This window comes from Hemicordylus capensis, chromosome 2, assembly GCF_027244095.1.
Source record: "Hemicordylus capensis ecotype Gifberg chromosome 2, rHemCap1.1.pri, whole genome shotgun sequence".
In the NCBI taxonomy this organism is placed as follows: Eukaryota; Metazoa; Chordata; class Lepidosauria; order Squamata; family Cordylidae; genus Hemicordylus; species Hemicordylus capensis.
Genome location: NC_069658.1, coordinates 149,631,185 through 149,648,924, shown reverse-complemented (window position 1 = coordinate 149,648,924; position 17,740 = coordinate 149,631,185). Strand labels below are relative to the sequence as shown.

General features: G+C 45.7%; 1 long non-coding RNA gene across 4 annotated transcripts in view; it reads left to right on the top strand.

Moving 5' to 3' along the window:
* LOC128347958 (uncharacterized) overlaps window positions 1-17,740 on the top strand; it is a 46,323-nt gene that overhangs the window by 12,123 nt on the left and 16,460 nt on the right. For 2 of the 4 annotated variants that reach the window (XR_008317851.1, XR_008317848.1), the window contains one exon: window positions 11,985-12,069. The exons of the other annotated variants lie outside the window; for them this stretch is intronic. This is a non-coding gene — a long non-coding RNA (uncharacterized LOC128347958). The remainder of the gene's footprint in view (window positions 1-11,984; window positions 12,070-17,740) is intronic. 4 annotated transcript variants of the gene reach the window in all.

Below are 17,740 nucleotides of genomic sequence, written 5' to 3'. Positions count from 1 at the left end.
TGTTGTTGTTACATTTATATCCCGCTCTTCCTCCAAGGAGCCCAGAGCGGTGTACTACATACTTGAGTATCTCTTTCACAACAACCCTGTGAAGTAGGTTAGGCTGAGAGAGAAGTGACTGGCCCAGAGTCACCCAGCTAGTTTCATGGCTGAATGGGGATTTGAACTTGGGTCTCCCCAGTCCTAGTCCAGCACTCTAACCACTACACCACGCTGGCAATCATCCCTTAAGCTAAGCAGGGTCCACCCTGGTTGCATATGAAAGGGAGACTAGAAGTGTTTGCACTGTAAGATATTCCCCTTAGGGGATGGAGCCGCTCTGAGAAGAGCACCTAGGTTCCAGGTTCCTTCCCTGGCATCTCCAAGATAGGGCTGAGAGAGATTCCTGCCTGCAACCTTGGAGAAGCTGCTGCCAGTCTGTGAAGACAATACTGAGCGAGATGGACCAATGGTCTGACTCAGTATACGGCAGCTTCCTATGTTCCTAAGGCCTTTGGATGCTCTCCAGCAAAGGCCTTTAACATATTCCCACCCCAAATATTTCTGCCAAATATGGCAGCTTCCTGTGTTCCTATGTTCTGCCTGTAGGTGTGCATGGAATCAATTGAACCTGATGCATGCAACCCTCTTCTCACAAACGGCTCAGGGCTGGGAGTTCCTGCACAAATGAGCATAAAGCAACTTGCTGCCCCTGGAGGAACACTGCGGCCATCTGGGACAGTTCTGAATAAATACCCAATAGGAGCTCCAGCAGCCACCTAATGGCACAGCAGGGAAATGACTTGACTTGCAAGCCAGAGGTTGCCAGTTCAAATCCCTGTTGGTATGTTCCCCAGACTATGGGAAACACCTATATTGGGCAGCAGCGATATAGGAAGATGCTGAAAGGCATCATCTCATACTGTGCAGGAGGAGGCAATGGTCAACCCCTCCTGTATTCTACTAAAGACAACCCCAGGGCTTTATGGTCGCCAGGAGTCGAAACCGACGGCACACTTTACTTTAGGAGCTCTGGCACATGAAGAGAGTTTAACTGTAGTAATTCATGATGTAAACATGTCTTCTCTCTATGTGTAAATGGAATTAACCAGGAATGGTGCCTTTCACACAGCAAAGAATCAATGAGGTCATTCACACAATCGAAAACTGTGTTCTACCTGGGTTTGGGAACTGTGTGTACTCCCAATTTTTGATTGTGTGGAAGCAAGGTTAGAGGAAACCCTGGGTAGAAGTGATTGTGTGGAAGCAAGGTAGGAGAAAAAGCTACCCAGGTTTTCCTCTAACCTTGCTTCCACACAATCAAAAATTGGGAGTACACACAGTTCCCAAACCCAGGTAGAACACAGTTTTCGATTGTGTGAATGACCTCAATGTATAGCCGTTTTAAACCTGTAGCAGATTCAGCTCCTTTGCTTGGATAAATAATGCCTCCCTAGTTCTTGCTAAAAAGTCAGACTTCAAGGGCAACAGTATGTGTTATATTAACCCCACCATGAGTGCTGATTTCTGGGCGTGCATCATTAACAAGTACATTCATTAACTTCATTAGCACTCTTCTCCCCACCACCACCACCAAATGATAGCCATGGGGAGCATGATATGAATGCGGGGTGTGTGTGTGTGTAACTGTTTGCCCAGTCACAGTCCCAAGCCAGATACCCTCACTGCTGTTACTTTTGAAAGAAAGGTTAAGCCTGTCAGCACTAGAGGAGGGCTTAACATAACATGGAGGTTGGTCCTAAGGCCAGAAATAGACTGTCATTTTTAAGAGAGTTGAGAGAAAGTGGTCTGAGAAAGGTTTCACTTCCTATTGTGTGCATACACATTTATTTTGCCCCAGGGCTGTATGGTAGAAGACATTTTGCAGGTCTTGAGGCAATTAAAAAAGCTGCCAAACCTATTTATCAGCGATGAAAGTGGGATGAATGTACATCCCATAAGCACCAACCCCTCTTACAAACCAGATATCTCGCAGAATTTTGTTAAATGTTATCTCCAGTCAGTGTGCATTCACACTTACAGTCCCCATTTCAAATGACACCTCAGCCAGTTAACTCACTGGATGACCTGCTTAAGCAAGTCGCTCTCTCTCAGCCTCAGCCTCCATGAGGCTGTAACCCAGAAATGTGGTTACCAATTGTTGGGTTTTATTTTTTCTCGCCTCCCTCTTGTGCCTTTAACAGCAGCCTTACATGGAGGAACTGAATCAGATAAACTTTTATTATGTTTGTTTACACAGTCAGACAGGCGTTATTGACTAGTTTGTTTTATCCAGACATCGAGTCCTTCCCAAGGACCTGGGATGGCTGAACTTTATTATCAATGCTGTTGCTGTTATTATTATAGATATCGTCGCAGAATATAGGCTGTTCCCAGTAAAGTTGATTTTTGTAATTGGCTGATGGTGATTTCTGTGGCCCCTATGGTGTTGAGGTGCTCTTCAAGGTCATTTGGAACTGCACCCAGGGCGCTAATGACCACTGGGATTATTTTGGTCTTTTTCTGCCACAGCCTTTCAGTTTCAGTCTGTAGATCTTTGTATTTTGTGATTTTTTCTATTTCTTTTTCTTCTGTTCTGCTATCCCCTGGTATTGCTATGTCGATTATTTTAACTTGTTTTCCTTTCTTCTTGACTACAGTTATATCAGGTGTATTGTGTGGCAGATGTTTGTCTGTTTGTAGTCGGAAGTCCCATAATATTTTTACATCTTCATTTTCTACCACTTTTTCAATTTTATGGTCCCACCAATCTTTGGCTACAGGTAGCTTGTATTTTTTGCAGATGTTCCAGTGTATCATCCCTGCTACCTTGTCATGCCTTTGTTTGTAGTCAGTCTGTGCGATCTTTTTACAACAGCTGATTAGCTGGTCCACTGTTTCATCTGCATTGTTGTTGTTGTTGTTGTTGTTGTTGTTATTGTTGATTTCCCTTTGCCATCCTCTCTCTCCATCCTTGGAAAAAGTTCAGCTGCTACATTTCTGCATTCCAGGCTATCATTAAAGGCAAAGAAGTAGAGCCAGTCAGAAAGGCAGCAACCTTCTATCAACATAATAATAGAGTAGAATTATGGAGATAAAATAATATATGTGGAGCTATTTGAAAGATCATGAGCATCTATAAATGCTGTATTATAGTTGTTAACCAACCAACATCCTGACTAAGGCAGCATGGGCATTATGTGAGATACATGCTTGCAGTGGATGGGTGGACTAACACACTATCTGCATGTGAGGGTGGGACAAATTTCAATGACCCCCCTCCCCAGAAGTGCTACATGCCACCTGAAAATATAGCCCTCAGGGACATATTTCTGGGTGGCACAGGGCACTTCTGGGGGAAGGAGATCGACAAGATTCGCCTTCCTATAATACAAATGCTGGTGCTGCTTTAATCTGAAACTCTTCAGCAGTATTGGTACTTCTTCCTGTAGTGCAAGTGCTGCATTAGGCAGGATATTGGTCATTGTTTACTATTTATTCATTATTATATACAAGAGGGCAATTATTAGACCTCTTTTAAAGAGGCCTACATCAGATCCATCAGTTAGGCAATTATAGGCCTGTCTCCAACCTCCCATGGCTGGCCAAGGTGACTGAGAAGGTGGTGGCCTCTCTCAGCTCCAGGCAGTCTTGGATGAAGCAGATTATCTAATGCCATTTCAAACTGGCCTGTGGGCAGATTATGGGGGTCATAAGCCATCACTTATGAGGTGGAGACTGCCTTGGTCAGCCTAATGGATGATTTCCAACTGGGAATTGATAGGGAGAGTGACTCTGTTGACCCTTTCGGATCTCTCGGCAGCTTTCAGTACCATCTACCATGATATCTTTCTGGACCATCTGAAGGGATTGAGTATAGGAGACATTGTTTTATAGTGGTTCCACTCATAACCCTTGGGTAGATTTCAGATAGTGTCACTTGGAAGCTGTTGCTGTGCAAAGTGAGAGCTTTTACATGGTGTCCCTCAGGGCTCCATGTTGTCTCCAATGCTTTTTAATATTGACATGAAATTGCTAGGGGAGATCATCAGGGGATTGGTGCAGGGTGCTATCAGTATGCTCATGACATCTACATCTATTTATCCAGGTCAGCTTCATCAGGAAATAGCATAACTTCCCTAAATGCCTGCCTGGGGATAGTAATGGGCTGGATGAGGGATAACAAACTGAGGCTGAATCCAAACAGGGTGGAAGTGCTCATTGTAGGGAGCCACAGTTCAGGAGATGGGATAGATCTGCTGGTTCCACATGGGGTTACACTGCCCCAAAAGGAACAAGTATGCAGCTTGGGAGTACTTCTGGATCCCTCTCTCTGATACCTAAGGTGGAGGCTGTACTTTTTATCAGCTTTGGCTGATATGCCAACTGTACCCTTTCCTAGAAAAAAGTGACCTTAAAGCAGTGGTGCACATGCTGGTGACCTCCAGGCTTGACTACTGCAATGTGCTCTATGTGGGGCTGCCTTTGTAGTGCATTGTCCAGAAACTGCAATTGGTGCAGAATGCTGCTGCCAGGTTGGCCTCTGGGATATCCTGAAGAGACCATATTACTTCTGTTCTGAAAGAACTACACTGGCTGCCAATAGTTTTTCAGGCAAAATGCAAAGTGCTGGTAATAAAATCCAGTTGATAAGCTAACATTAATGGATGGAGAAGACCCAAGAACACCTGTTTTCAAGTAGTTTTTGGTTGTCTGTGATCAGGAGATCACTGTCACTATGCTTGCCAGTAACAGTAAAATACACATTTTAAAAAATAAAAATCCCTTACCAGTTGCAGATGCAAAAAGGAGGTTACGAATGATATATGTTGGTTGGGATCCAGGACTGCACGCAGCTTAGCCATGCCAAGAGTCTGAGGGTTTCACTTTGAATCTGCTTTTTGCTATTTATAGAAAATTACAAGTGAGGGACAATTTGAATTGCCCTTGTGAGAAACATTCCAGGACTGGTCAAATGCAGCCCAGGGAAATGTAGTCTGGGAATTTCCCAAGAGGTCAGCATCTCACTCCACTCAAGAACAAAAAAAGAATTTGATGCCTCCCTCTTTTAAACAAAGTAACCTCACTCCAATCAGTGTTAGTTACACAGGAGGAGGAGGAGAATGAAATGACAGAAGTCAAGACTTTGAATTTCAGAATGAAAATGCGCACAAGTTGCTTTTCTCTTCCTGCCTAGCAGTGTTGGAGTTGGAATTCAGCTTCTTGAGTGAAGGGAAGCATTTTTAAATGTCAAGTAACATCCCTAGCATGAAAGGTAAATATAACAAGCCATCAGCTCTGAGACAATTGCGGCCCTGAACAGGGAAGAGAAAATGGGAGATGAAGCTGGATTCCTTCCATAAAAGAAACCAGCACTCATGATGGCTTGTTAAGCCAAGAGACTATCTAAATATGACAGCAGGGCCAGCAGGCTCCTGGAGCATACTGACCATCTGACACTCAATATTTGATAACAGTAAGATTTGAATTTTTGCCAGATTTGAAATTTTGGTTAAGCTTAATCTCAGCTCTAATGCAAACCAATGCAACATCCTTGCCAGATCCCCTTCAAAACAACCCATTCCTTACGCTTAACTATGTTGCAGTTGTAGAATCAAGGATCCCCATGCTGCACAGCTGCAAGCGTATCCCTCTCTTCCTGGTTCCAGCGCTGGGTGTTGGTCCTGCCTCCTGCTCCAGGGGAAAACTCAAGGGCAGAAGCACAGGAAGCTGGGTTGAAACTGGTGCTGGTCAGGCTGCCCATCTAGCCCTAGTGCAGCGGCTCTGCAAGGTCTGGTCTCTTTCCCAGTCGTGCTGCTGCCTGAGACCCTAGAGAAGCTGCTGGGGCAGACCGTGGGGCCTTGTGCATGCAAAGCATATGCTGGCCTCTACCACAAGGCAGTGTGTGGGGGCAGAAAGTCCCGCCGCCACATTCCATAGTGCCGCCTTTCCCAAACACTCCTTTCCTGAATTAAAACTGAAACCACGCATGATTCTTACACCTGAAAGTGATTTACTTTTACCACATATAAACAGAGGCGCTCTCACCCCTGGATTTCCAGGCCGAAGTCCAGGGCCTCCACAGCCCCTGGGGCCCCCCAAATCCTCTTTAGTCTGTCCCAGGTGGTGCGGTCACCTGGCCAAGCATGGTGATGCTTAATTTATGGGGGGGGGCTCCAAAGGCCTTTAGTTCCAGGCTCCACAATTGCCTAGGCCCACCTCTGCATATAAGCATAAGGATGACCCGCCTCAGAGGAACCTATCCCAGTCGTCCTTTTGGTGTTCTCACTCTCTCCCTTCCCCCAGCCAGGCCCAGCTTTGTGGGGAGTCTTCTCTGGCTTCTTACAACAAGAGCGGTATTCTCTACCAAGCAACTGCAAAAGGGTGTGATTCTTAGCAGGGGCTGCTCCTTGGTAGGTGTTTACACAGGGTGGAGCACAATGGGGCCTGTGGGTATTACAGTAGGGTAAATATTGAACTGGCAATTTGAGACATTCCTTAAGTGTAGGCATGGTGAGAGCTCAGGCAATCCCTTCCTTTCGTTGAGGCCGCCTGTCAGGATCCCTGCTGCATTTAAACACAATGGCCCTGCTTTGGCTGGGACTTGCTTTTTATACACCGTCTCGGTTTTTCATTTAGCTGCTTTTGCCCTCTGATCCTTTTCTCCACCCTCAGCCCAGCCCTCTCAGCACATATAGCCATCACTCACTGTCACTAGCCCGGAAAGTATGGAATAAGCATAAAAACATTTTCCTATGTGGCTTCTAGGAGACATTTCACACCGGCCAGTCTAAGGCCATTTCCCTTTGCCCCCAAGGTTTATAGCACCCACCTCCAACCTTCAGAAGAACACAGTTTCCCAGAACAGAATGCCAAGAAAGTAATTTCTAAATGGTCCTACAAGCATGCTTACGTAGCAAGACACAATTTGTTTCATATTGGTTAAGAAAATTGTAGTCCAGTCCAAAGCATGTTTCCTCAGAAATAAAAGTCCCTCTGGGTTCAATGGGACTCCCAGACAAGTGCAGACAGCAGGACCGAAGGCCTTGCTGTCTCCCCAGGCTCTTCATGAATATTCGTCCAGGGGGAGAACTGGTGCAGTGCCTTGGCTCAGAGTGTGCACTGTGGGTCTGGACAGGAGTCCCCAGTTCAAATCCCTCCTAAGCCCCAAACCCACTAGACAGCAGGCCTGCTGCTGCTACCTCTCAACCTCTGCGCCACCATCAGCATTAAAGAAAAAGTAAAGTGTGCCTTTGAGTCAGTGTCAACTCCTGGCGACCACAGAGTTTCATGTGTTGTTTTCTTTGGTAGCATACAGGAAGGGTTTACCATGGACATCTCCCGCACAGTATGAGATTATGGGGCTATTCCCACGACCAGCAAAAATCGGGCTAGGAGAGCCTAGCCTGCTTTTTACTGGTTGTGTAAACCACCGGGCTCACAGGCGAACCCGGTGGTGTACAAGCAGGCAACCCACTTAATTGCCCCTGCCCTTAGCTGAGGCTAGCAGAGCGAGCGCTCCGCTAACCCAGGCTTTCCGATCGTGAGTTGCCCCGGCGCAGCTCCATGCCGCGGCAACTCACAAGTAGACCCCTGACCGGGAGGCTAAAGAGCAGCCTCCCGGCTTGGGGGTCTCTCCAGTATGCCCTGCACGCTCGGACAGGGCATGCTGGAGCTTCTGGGGGCCACCAGCCCCCGATCCTCCCAGCCCTTGCCGGCTCCATAATGAAGCCGGCAGTCGTACGGGTGGCTGGTTTGGCCACCCAGAGCAGACTGCCTGCTTGTGTGCGGGGAGAGCAGGCTAAGCCCGCTGTCCCGCTAACCCTCCCCAGGCTCTTCTCACCGACCATGAGAAGAGCCCCTATGTCTTTCAGCATCTTCCTATATCGTTGCTGCATGATACAGGTGCTTCCCATATTCTTGGAAACATACCATCGGGGATTCGAACTGGCAACCTCTGGCTTGCTAATCAATAATAGTGACCTATTTTACAAAGTTTTTGTGAGGATTGTTGAGATAACAGAAGGGAAGTATTCTGAAGATGCTAAGAAGTACTGCATAAATGTTCAGTTTTTAAATACCACACACTGACTGTGGATATTTTCAGATAGTCTGATTGTTAGTTCGAAAACAAAGAAGAGCCGTTTGGGGCTACAATGTGTGTTATAATCATACCCTAACATCTTTCAGGATCTTGGAAGCCCATCTACACATACAAATACACATACACTCTGACATTTCACAAAGGAAAATAGGGGCATGCCTGTGAATGTGCAGAGGGCGTGACCAAACAACCTGGGAGGTGTGGTGCACAATTCTGACAGACTCCAAGCTTGTCACAAATGGAAAGGAGGCAATAAAGGGCATACAAAGCTCATAATTTCAGACTAGTCAAGCAGATGCGCCAGGTCCATGCCTTCCAACATTGTGTAGATGAAAACAGGTGGAAACACTTGTAACAACCACTTAAGGATTACTGCCCAAGCTCCACACCCACGATCACAGATTGCTGAAGACTTGATTCCACGTACTATACGCTGTGCACTGCATAATGCCTTGTGCACTCCCTGACATGCATAAGGCATAAGGGAGGCAGTGCATCTGCATTCCCACTTGGATATTTAATTCCTAGGAATTCTAGGGAGGGAACTGAATCCTGAAGAATGACAACTCTTGCAACTCACGTGGGGGGTAGAACTAAACAAGGCATCCACAAGAGGCAAAAATAGGGGCAACTGGGATAAAGCTACATCTTTGTACCATTTCAGAATTGTGGGGCCATTCAAATGACCTACAAGGCAGTCAGCGGAGAGGCTTCCCAAACCTTGCCTTTCCCCCAGATGACAATTGTTTACCTGCTGGGAGCGCAGAGTGTATTGTGCTCTCACACAGTCATTGCTGCTTTGTGCATCGCAGAGCAGCACAGATTTCTCTGAGGCCAAGACTCGTCGTCCCGGCCTCTGAGAATCCCACAGTGCACTGAGCGCAGTGCACTGGGGGATTCCCCAAGGAGATGGGCACTAACTGCCTGTCTCTGAGCAAGCGCTGACACACGACCCTGGGACTGGGAATCCACGGGGATCCCATCGCTTCTCACAAGCAGCCAAGCCCAGGCTGCTTCTGGAACAGCCTCTGTATGTTTGATGATTTCCCTCACATCAAAATCTCCCTGCTCCCTATGAAACCAGCATGCAAGGAGAAGGATTCCAGCCAGAGGTGCTCTTACCCCTGGACTTCGGGGCCTAAGTCCAGGGCCCCCACTGCCCTTGGGGGTCCGCAAATCCTCTTTAGTCTGTCCTGGGTGGTTTGGTCGCCCAATGGAGCATAATTACGCTTAATTTATTATTATTATTATTACTACATTTATACCCCGCTCTTCCTCCAAGGAGCCCAGAGCAGTGTACTACATACTTAGGTTTCTCCTCACAACAACCCTGTGAAGTAGGTTAGGCTGAGAGAGAAGTGACTGGCCCAGAGTCACCCAGCAAGTCTCATGGCTGAATGGGGATTTGAACTCGGTTCTCCCCGGTCCTAGTCCAGCATTCTAGCCACTACACCATGCTGGCTTTACAGGGGAGGGGGCCCTCCAAAGGCCTTTAGGTCCAGGCTACAAAATCACCTAGGTGTACCTCTGATTCCAGCCTAGCCTTCCTTCTGATCATCCAGCTTTCAGTATGCAAGATGTCTTTTATTTTTATTTTTCACATCAGCAGAGTATCTGACCATGAGCTGGCAATGTATTTATATATCTTGAATTTGCCTGATAAACCTTTCTGCTATGCTCACATGTTGCCAAGTATTGTTTTTGGAGTGTTGTTTGTTTATACATCTCATTTCAATGGTTATTTATCACGCATTGTTTGAATCATTTTTGCACCATATCATTAACAGCTCGAAGGGTTCCTTAGAGCCATGTTTGGTGGGGTACACTTTTTAAAAACAAATACTAAAAACTAATAATAATAATCCTTGTGTTTCCTCACTTATTTTATCATTCATGTATTTATTTATTTAAAATATTATGATCCACTTTATAACACATAGTTTTCGGCATGGAGCACAACAAAACATTATAAGCATAAAAAGATACACGATGTGTAATAGTCCAGTGCAGTAGTAGAAAATAAGATACATGATCCAGAGTCTCTTAAAGATCAAATGTTTAACTGCTCATCTGAACAAACCACACATTGGATTTGGAAGAACCTCTCCTGTGGCAGTTTGTTGCACAAGTGTGGGACTACTAGCAAGAGAAATTATATTAATAGTCAAAGACAATCGTAGCTCTGGAGCTGTGGAACCCACTGAGAAACCTTGCAATGAATGGGGAGATATATCTGGGAGAAGATGATCCCTCAGGTATCACAGAGACTTTAAAGCTGTGAACCAGCATTCTAAATTTTGCCAGGAAACATACTGGCCACCAGTGGGCCACTTGCACTCTGAAGAGATAGTCCAAGGAACTCTATACCTGGGTCATTCCCAGATGGCGATTTTACTTTGGAAGGGCAGCTGTGCATTCACATATTGTCCAGATTTACGTCAAAGTCCCTGTAAGCTATCAGAGAGCACTCCATACACAATTCAGGTTTTTCATTGCACTTTGGAGCTTAGCCCAATTTATGTCTGGAGTAAAAAAAATCCACTTTTTGCATCAGTTTTTTGAGCGAATTTGAAATATCCAGTATGTCCCGTAACTCGCAGTACTTCACCCCTCTTAGTCCTGCAGTAAAACCTACTGTCTGGGAAAGACCCTGGTTATTTATCTGGATACATTGATAGATGCTAAGATGGGAGCAATGAGGATGACCCTTGCAATAATCCAAAGACTCCAAAAGAAACACCTTCCGCTGTTACCACTGGTAACCTAACTGGATTTTACTCTTGACAATATTTTCCCTAGTTGTCCAAGATATCTTTCTATGAAATAGCCCACTTGTACAATTCTGTAGAACTCATATGACGTTTTCATGGCTCCCAACAAATCCTACATTTAAAAACACGCCATTTTCTAATAGCCTGATGCACTCCAGGCCATGCTCCATATCGTTGCTTCTGTTACACATACCCAAATGACATGTCTACAGAGAATAGCCAATGCACATATGATTTAGCAATATCACATGGGTTTAATTCCTGCACTGACTATAGCAAAACTGTCTCTATATGGTATTTCTAAGTGGTTTATTCCTTTGCCTTGTGCAATCAACAGTTCTGGCAAAATGAGTGAGCTTTGAACCCAGTTTTGGGAGATGGTGGGAAAGTGCTCAGTATTAAAGTTTACAGAACAGCAATAAATGCAGAGTGGTTTATTGTTTATAGCCCACCTTTCCTCTAAGGATCTCAGGGTAATGCAGTATGTCTGGTTTTTTCTTCTTCTTCCACGTTCTCTTCACAACAACCTGTGAAGTTAATGAGGCTAAGAGACAGTGTGGTAACAGTGACTGGCCAAAGGTCATCCAGTGAGCTCCACAGCTGAGGGCTCTTTTCAGCCCTCAGTCTTGCATCCTGTCCATTTAAAAAAGAATGTTTTGGGGGGTGAGAGGGAGAGGGGGAGGTGGGATGGCCAAACTTCACATGAGGAAATTTGGCCATCTTCCTTTTACCTCGTGTCTAGGATTGCCAGCCCTCCAGAACTGGCCTGACATCTCCAGGAATCAGCATCCATCTCCAGAGAGTTATTTGCATGCAGGGTAAATGTTTCATGCTGCAGGGTAAATGTTGAGCAAAGCCACTTCGAATCACACTCGCGGTATTGAGGGTAGCAGCCCCTCCCCTCTGCACTCGGGTTTTGTTTTGATGCAAGTTCACATGGCATGCCTCCGTGTTTTCCTTCTAGCCAATGGTGGTGGTCGGGGGGGGGGGATTGCTTTCTAAAGAGCTATATATGCATTTCTGAAGAGAGTATCCTTCTTATCATGCTAATGATTCTATGCAGTGCCTCTCCCTATTTGCTCCAGTGTTTTCAGAAAAAGTAGCTTAAAACCTGCTTTTTTAATACCCAGAAATACATCGAGATGAGCTAGACTTCAAAAGACAAAGCCCGGTTTGTGTGTGGAGTGAGTCCAAGGATCTCGAAGGGATTTGGGGGTAAGTTTGGCACACACAGTCTCTTCAGAAGGAGATTCGGGGTAGTAGAAGCCCTGTTTGTAAAGCCTCCTGATGAGCCTTGACAATGGTGGCTCAAGGCAACTGTGCCCCTGAGGCAGGGTGCCAAGAGCTGCTCCCTTTGTCTGCAGCCTCCTCTCCATCTCCCCCTGTTTTAAAAAGAAAGAGGGGGACAGTAGGGTATCTTGCCATCTTGCTGGTGCTCCAATAATCTGCTCCCTCCCGCGACCATGGAATGTGCAAAACGCTTCAATATCAAAACATTTTGACTTTAAATGGGCCATTTCAAGTGTTTCGAGTTCAAAACGCCCTTTGAATAAAGGGTCTGTTTTGAGCTTGGAACAAAACAACCCTGTTTTGATCGAAACATTCTGATGTCTTGAGCACCATTTGGGAGGTCTGTTTTTCCCTTGCTGATTGGTTTTCTGGCACTGGCTTCCCAACTGGCTTGCAATCTCCTTGCTTCTTGGTTGAGTTATTTTTATCATACAGATCAAGTGTTGTTGTGGGCAACTGTGCACCCATTGGTTGGAGGGAGGGATACAGGAACACACAAGGAGGGAATTTCAAAATCTATTCAAAGGGACTGAGAGGCAGAGAGCGCCCTTATACTGTGCCTATCTTGAAGAAGAAGATACATCAGGAGAGAAGGCAGATAGGTTTATTTTTGTGGTTTCCTTTTCTCAGCACTGAGTATAATATGATGCTGTGCGATTGTTGCTATAACTATCTGGTTTTGCTGGATCTCAGATTGACAAAGGCAGAACGTGTGTGCCTTCCTTCCTTGAGTTGTGATTTGGTTTATTTGTGAGATAGTGTTGTGGTGAGAAATGGACAGTGGCAGTTCTGTGTGTGTGTGTGTAGGTGTAATATTGCTTGGTGATTACTGTGATGTGCTCCATGTCTGACCTTGAGAGTAACTTGTGCTTCACTAACTGAACTGCTCTGCTCTGCAGTCTTCATTGCAAGGTGTACTCACTCAAAAAATTTAACTGAAGTTGCTCTAGTTGAGCTTATTAGGGGTATGCACAAAGCTGGGTTTCCCCGTTTGGTTCAAATCCAAACCGGATTCAAACCAGACCAGCTCAGTTTGCCTCCCAGATGTTTGGTTCAAATTTGAACTGGTTCGGGCTATCTTGGAGCCCTACTGGCAAAGGGGAATCTGGTGAGCATTCCCCATTACCAATAATGGGGCAGTGGGAGCAGGGGGGCTTCTCTAACTGTTTAAGTTATTAAAGTACTCACAATGGTGCCAGTGGCAGGGTGGTGGCAGATCCCCCCAACCCCCACCGGCCTCTCTCCAAGTCTCCTGGGCTGGAGGCGGCCCAGGTCAGGCCCAGGCCAGGCTGTTTTGCCTATGCGCAGGTGTGGAGACCATTTTATTTCCCTAGCACATTTGCACAGGCCATTTGTGTGACCATGCATTTGTGAGTTTGTGCATGTGCACACACGTAGACAACAAAAATTACCTCCATGCATGTGCAGAAGCTCCAAAATGGGTCAGGGCCCAAACTGGTCTGCCACTGGCCCAGGAGGCTCAGGGGAGGCTGGCAGGAGCTGTTGCCCCCCCCCCCCCCGCAGCTACCGCTGGCACCATTGTGAATACTTTTAAACAGAGAAGCGCCCCCCCCCCCCGCTCCCACTGCCCCTTACCGTTAAAGGGGAATCATAACTGAATTTCCCTTGGCTGGTAGGGCTTTGAACTGGCCTGAGCTCGCCCAAACCAGTTCAGTTCAACCTTGGCCCAAACCTGACCCATTTCGGTTCGAGGTCAAGCCTTTGAACTGAACCGATTTGAGTGCGAAGCAGCTTAATTTCAAACTGGTTCACACATCCCTAGAGCATATGGCTACACTTGCTGCTAAGTAAGGGTGCAGCTGTGGCAATGCTAAGAAGTAACGTAAGGAGTCATAATTGTGTGTGAGAGAGCAACCTGCGCCAGTGATGTTACTGCAGCACAGGCACTGTGGCTGGCAGTGGATTCTGGGTCAGCGATTCATTATGGGCCATTTTTGGACTGTGTTTGAAATGTATGTTCTGTGTATGGAGGGACAGATTCCCTTTTATTGTGTGCTTTTGCAGTGTTTTTCAAGGCAGGGTTGCAAATTGCAATGCAAAACTTGTGTGCACTCTTTGAGTACAGCTTGTTCTGATCATAGGGAACAACGAGGAAACCCAGAACACCCCATTGTTCCCCATGGGTAGCTTCTAGGGGACACCAAAGTGGGCAGTGTGGCAGGGCATGATGGGTGCTACCTGCCACCCATCCTACATACCTGCCACAAAATAAATGGGCAAGCAGGCGATTTTTAACTAATGTTTAACCTTTCCCCCCAACCCCCATAGGATCCTATGGGGAAAGGTTATACATTTGTTAAAAATCACCCGCTTGCCCATTTCCTTTGTCGTTTGGGTGGTAGGTGGCACCCATCATGCCCTACCACTCTAAAACAAGCAAATCAGAAAGGAAAATCAACTCAGAGCCAAATTACATATAATGTGGGGCATCTGGGCATGGATCTCCTGCTGTATTTTTCCTCTCAAAGCAGCCAAAAAGAGCCTGAATTGGATTAGGATAGCAGGGGAGGGTGATCTAACTTTCCCCTTGCACTGATTCTTTGACCAAAATCCCACCTGCAGAGCTACTACTATTACCTGTGAATTGGAAAACACAGAGGCACAAGTTTTCCCCTCCACTTATTCAAATCTCACATTTCATATGAGGCAGCGAAGTCTGACACACACATCCATCAACCCATAGGTAAAGGTCTCCTCCCCCCCCCCCTTCCAAAATTCCTAGGCATTGCAGAGTTTTCCCTCAGGGACTTACTTGTAGGGCAATCAGACATAGGCAGCATTGCTTAGCAATATTTGCAAGTTTGAACCAATCAGTGACTTTGAAGCAGGCTTTCAAAGGGTGGGTGTCAATGCTGAAGGCAGATGAAATTAAGAAAGGGTATTACAACTATTCAGACAGTGATCTCCTTTAACTATCACAGCTACTGTATATTTGATCAGTCAGGGCTTGGGAAGGAAGTGTACTGGTAAGTGATAAGGGGTATGAAACAGAATGCTTGGGGCACTTCTTTCTATTTCCGGTAATGTAATTATATCAGCCTGCTCTCATGGAAATCTTGGGGATAGTTTTAATTTCTATATATGCATAAAATAAAATAAAAACCCAAAGGCTTTCCCATCACATATGTGTTCATCTTTCACCGTACTTTTTAAACGTAGTTGCAAAACTGCTCCAGATTTGGGGAGCAGAGGCAGCTGGGTTCATGATAACATGACCATTAGCCAATAGGTGGCCAGTGTTTCCCCTGTTCAACCATGCTGGGGAAAAACCATGCTGGGGAAAAAGCAAAATCAATATTACTGCTTCTGTGGCACTAGCCCTGATGCAGCAGCCGTGGTCTGTGGAACTGTTTCCATGCAATACATGGTGAAGAGTTGTAAGTGTATTAATGGAATTTTGTAGTCCATATTTTTAAAAATCATGTGTATTATAGCTGATCCACATAGTTAAGGTTAAGCCACCCAGACAGAGTTTGGAAGGGTCATGTCAGAAGCCAAGAGTCTATGAAGTGGCACGACATATCTTAGGTGACAAATAACATTCTGATTGCCCAAGCTGAGCTTTTGAGCAATAATGTGTGTACTGTTTCCTAACAGTTCAATAAGAATGTAATGCTATTATTAGATAGGACAGGACTGCATCTAGAAGCAGCAATTCAGTCCCCCTGGATTACATACCTCGTACAACTGAACTCTTTCCAGATGGAGTTCAAATCAGGTCTTGAGTCCGCTCTATCTCCAGGACACCCTTCAGAAGAGCCCCAGCTTCTCGGAAGATGATACTACAGAAGCCTTCACCTTTCAAACATAGGACAAAACTTGACATTGTAAGGCAAGGGTTTCCAGTCTTGGGTTGTTGGACTACAGTTCCCAACATCCCAGCCACAATGGTCTTTGGCCATTGGGAGTTGTAGTCTAACAACATCTAGGGACCCAAGGCTGGGAATCCCTGTGATCAGGGATGCATGGCTGACACCAGTGCCAGCAGCCCCATGCCTTCTTGCTGCAGCCCCCACCCTCAATATCTGTTAAAAGAAGACCCATGCAATGATGCCATTGCTTGCCCTCCCTGCCAGTGAGCAGCAACCGATGAAGTGAAGCTGGGGGTAGGGAAACTCTGAGCACAATGATATCATTTTGTGAAAAACACCCATTTCACATAGGAACCTAGGAAGCTGCCATATACTGAGTCAGACCATAGGTCTGTCTCACTCAATATTGTCTACACAGACTGGCGGCGGCTTCTCCAAGGTTGCGGGCAGGAATCTCTCTCAGCTCTATCTTGGAGATGCCAGGGAGGGAACTTGAAACCTTGATGCTCTTCCCAGAGCAGTGGCTCCATCCCCTGAGGGGAATATCTTACAGGGCTCACATTTCTAGTCTCCCTTCCATATGCAACCAGGGCAGACCCTGCTTAGCTAAGGGGACAAGTCATGCTTGCTACCACAAGACCAGCTCTCATATTTAATAATTTAAATATATAAATAGTTTTACATAAAATTATGTAAATTGTTTTATATAGGCAGCCTAGAGATTTATACATCAGGCAGTATATACATTTGAAAAATAAATAAATCATGCCACACAACTTCTTTTACTAGACCTAACTGGGGAGACATGGGGGAGGTCCACAGAAGCATGAGAGAAGGTTGTGATACTTACACAGCTTCTGCTGTTTTACTGGCCTGTTTCTCCAGCTGGAATGACCCTTACTGACATCAGCCAAAGGAGCAAAAAAACCCCCTCCCTATACAATTTAGTGCAATCTTGCATAACTGGAGTTACATTGTTATAAGAGAATTGTGCCAGAAACATCAGTGCTGTTGTGATTATTCCTTTAAAAAAAAAAAACTGGCAGTCTCTTTCAACCATCTGACTTTCGCTTCAAGCATAAGTAATTTGTAACAGCTGACTAAAAAAAAATTAAAGGGAAAGAAGATACTTCTTATCTGGGAGGAGTAACTGTCAGAGGCTCAGAGCTTCATTCCTCCCTAGGACTTGGCAGTGCCAAAGGGCACCACATGGCAAATGATAAGCAAATGATAAAAAAATAATAAGCAGGCTTGCAGAATTCCTGCTAACTAGATAAGCAATGCTGAGTCTATGCATCTGGGATCCAGCTGCATTCAAGCATAGTTTCTTCTGACTCAAAAATGAAATCAACTATAACTTTCCTGCACCAATGAAATCTCTCTCAGCTGACCTGGTTGACAAAGAAATTAACAGATGTAGGATCCCCCATTTCTCGGTGGGAGGGACATCTGTTAATCCTTTGTCAACCAGATCAGCGGAGAGAGATTTCATTCTTTCCTGTGGAATCAAAAAATAGTTTGCCAAGCTGGGACATCATGGTGTGGAAATCAAATACAGCAAGCACACAACTCTGCAATATAGTCAACACCTCTCCGCCCCCAGGGATTCTGTGCCTTCATAGGCAGAAATTTTGTGACTGCCCCCTCCTCTGCCCAGTATAGCTGGTATGCAGTGATGGGGAAAGGATCAGTGGTTGATTTATGTTGGTCATGCAGACATTAAAGACAAAGAAGCCAGGCAAGGATGGAAGGTGGCAACTCTA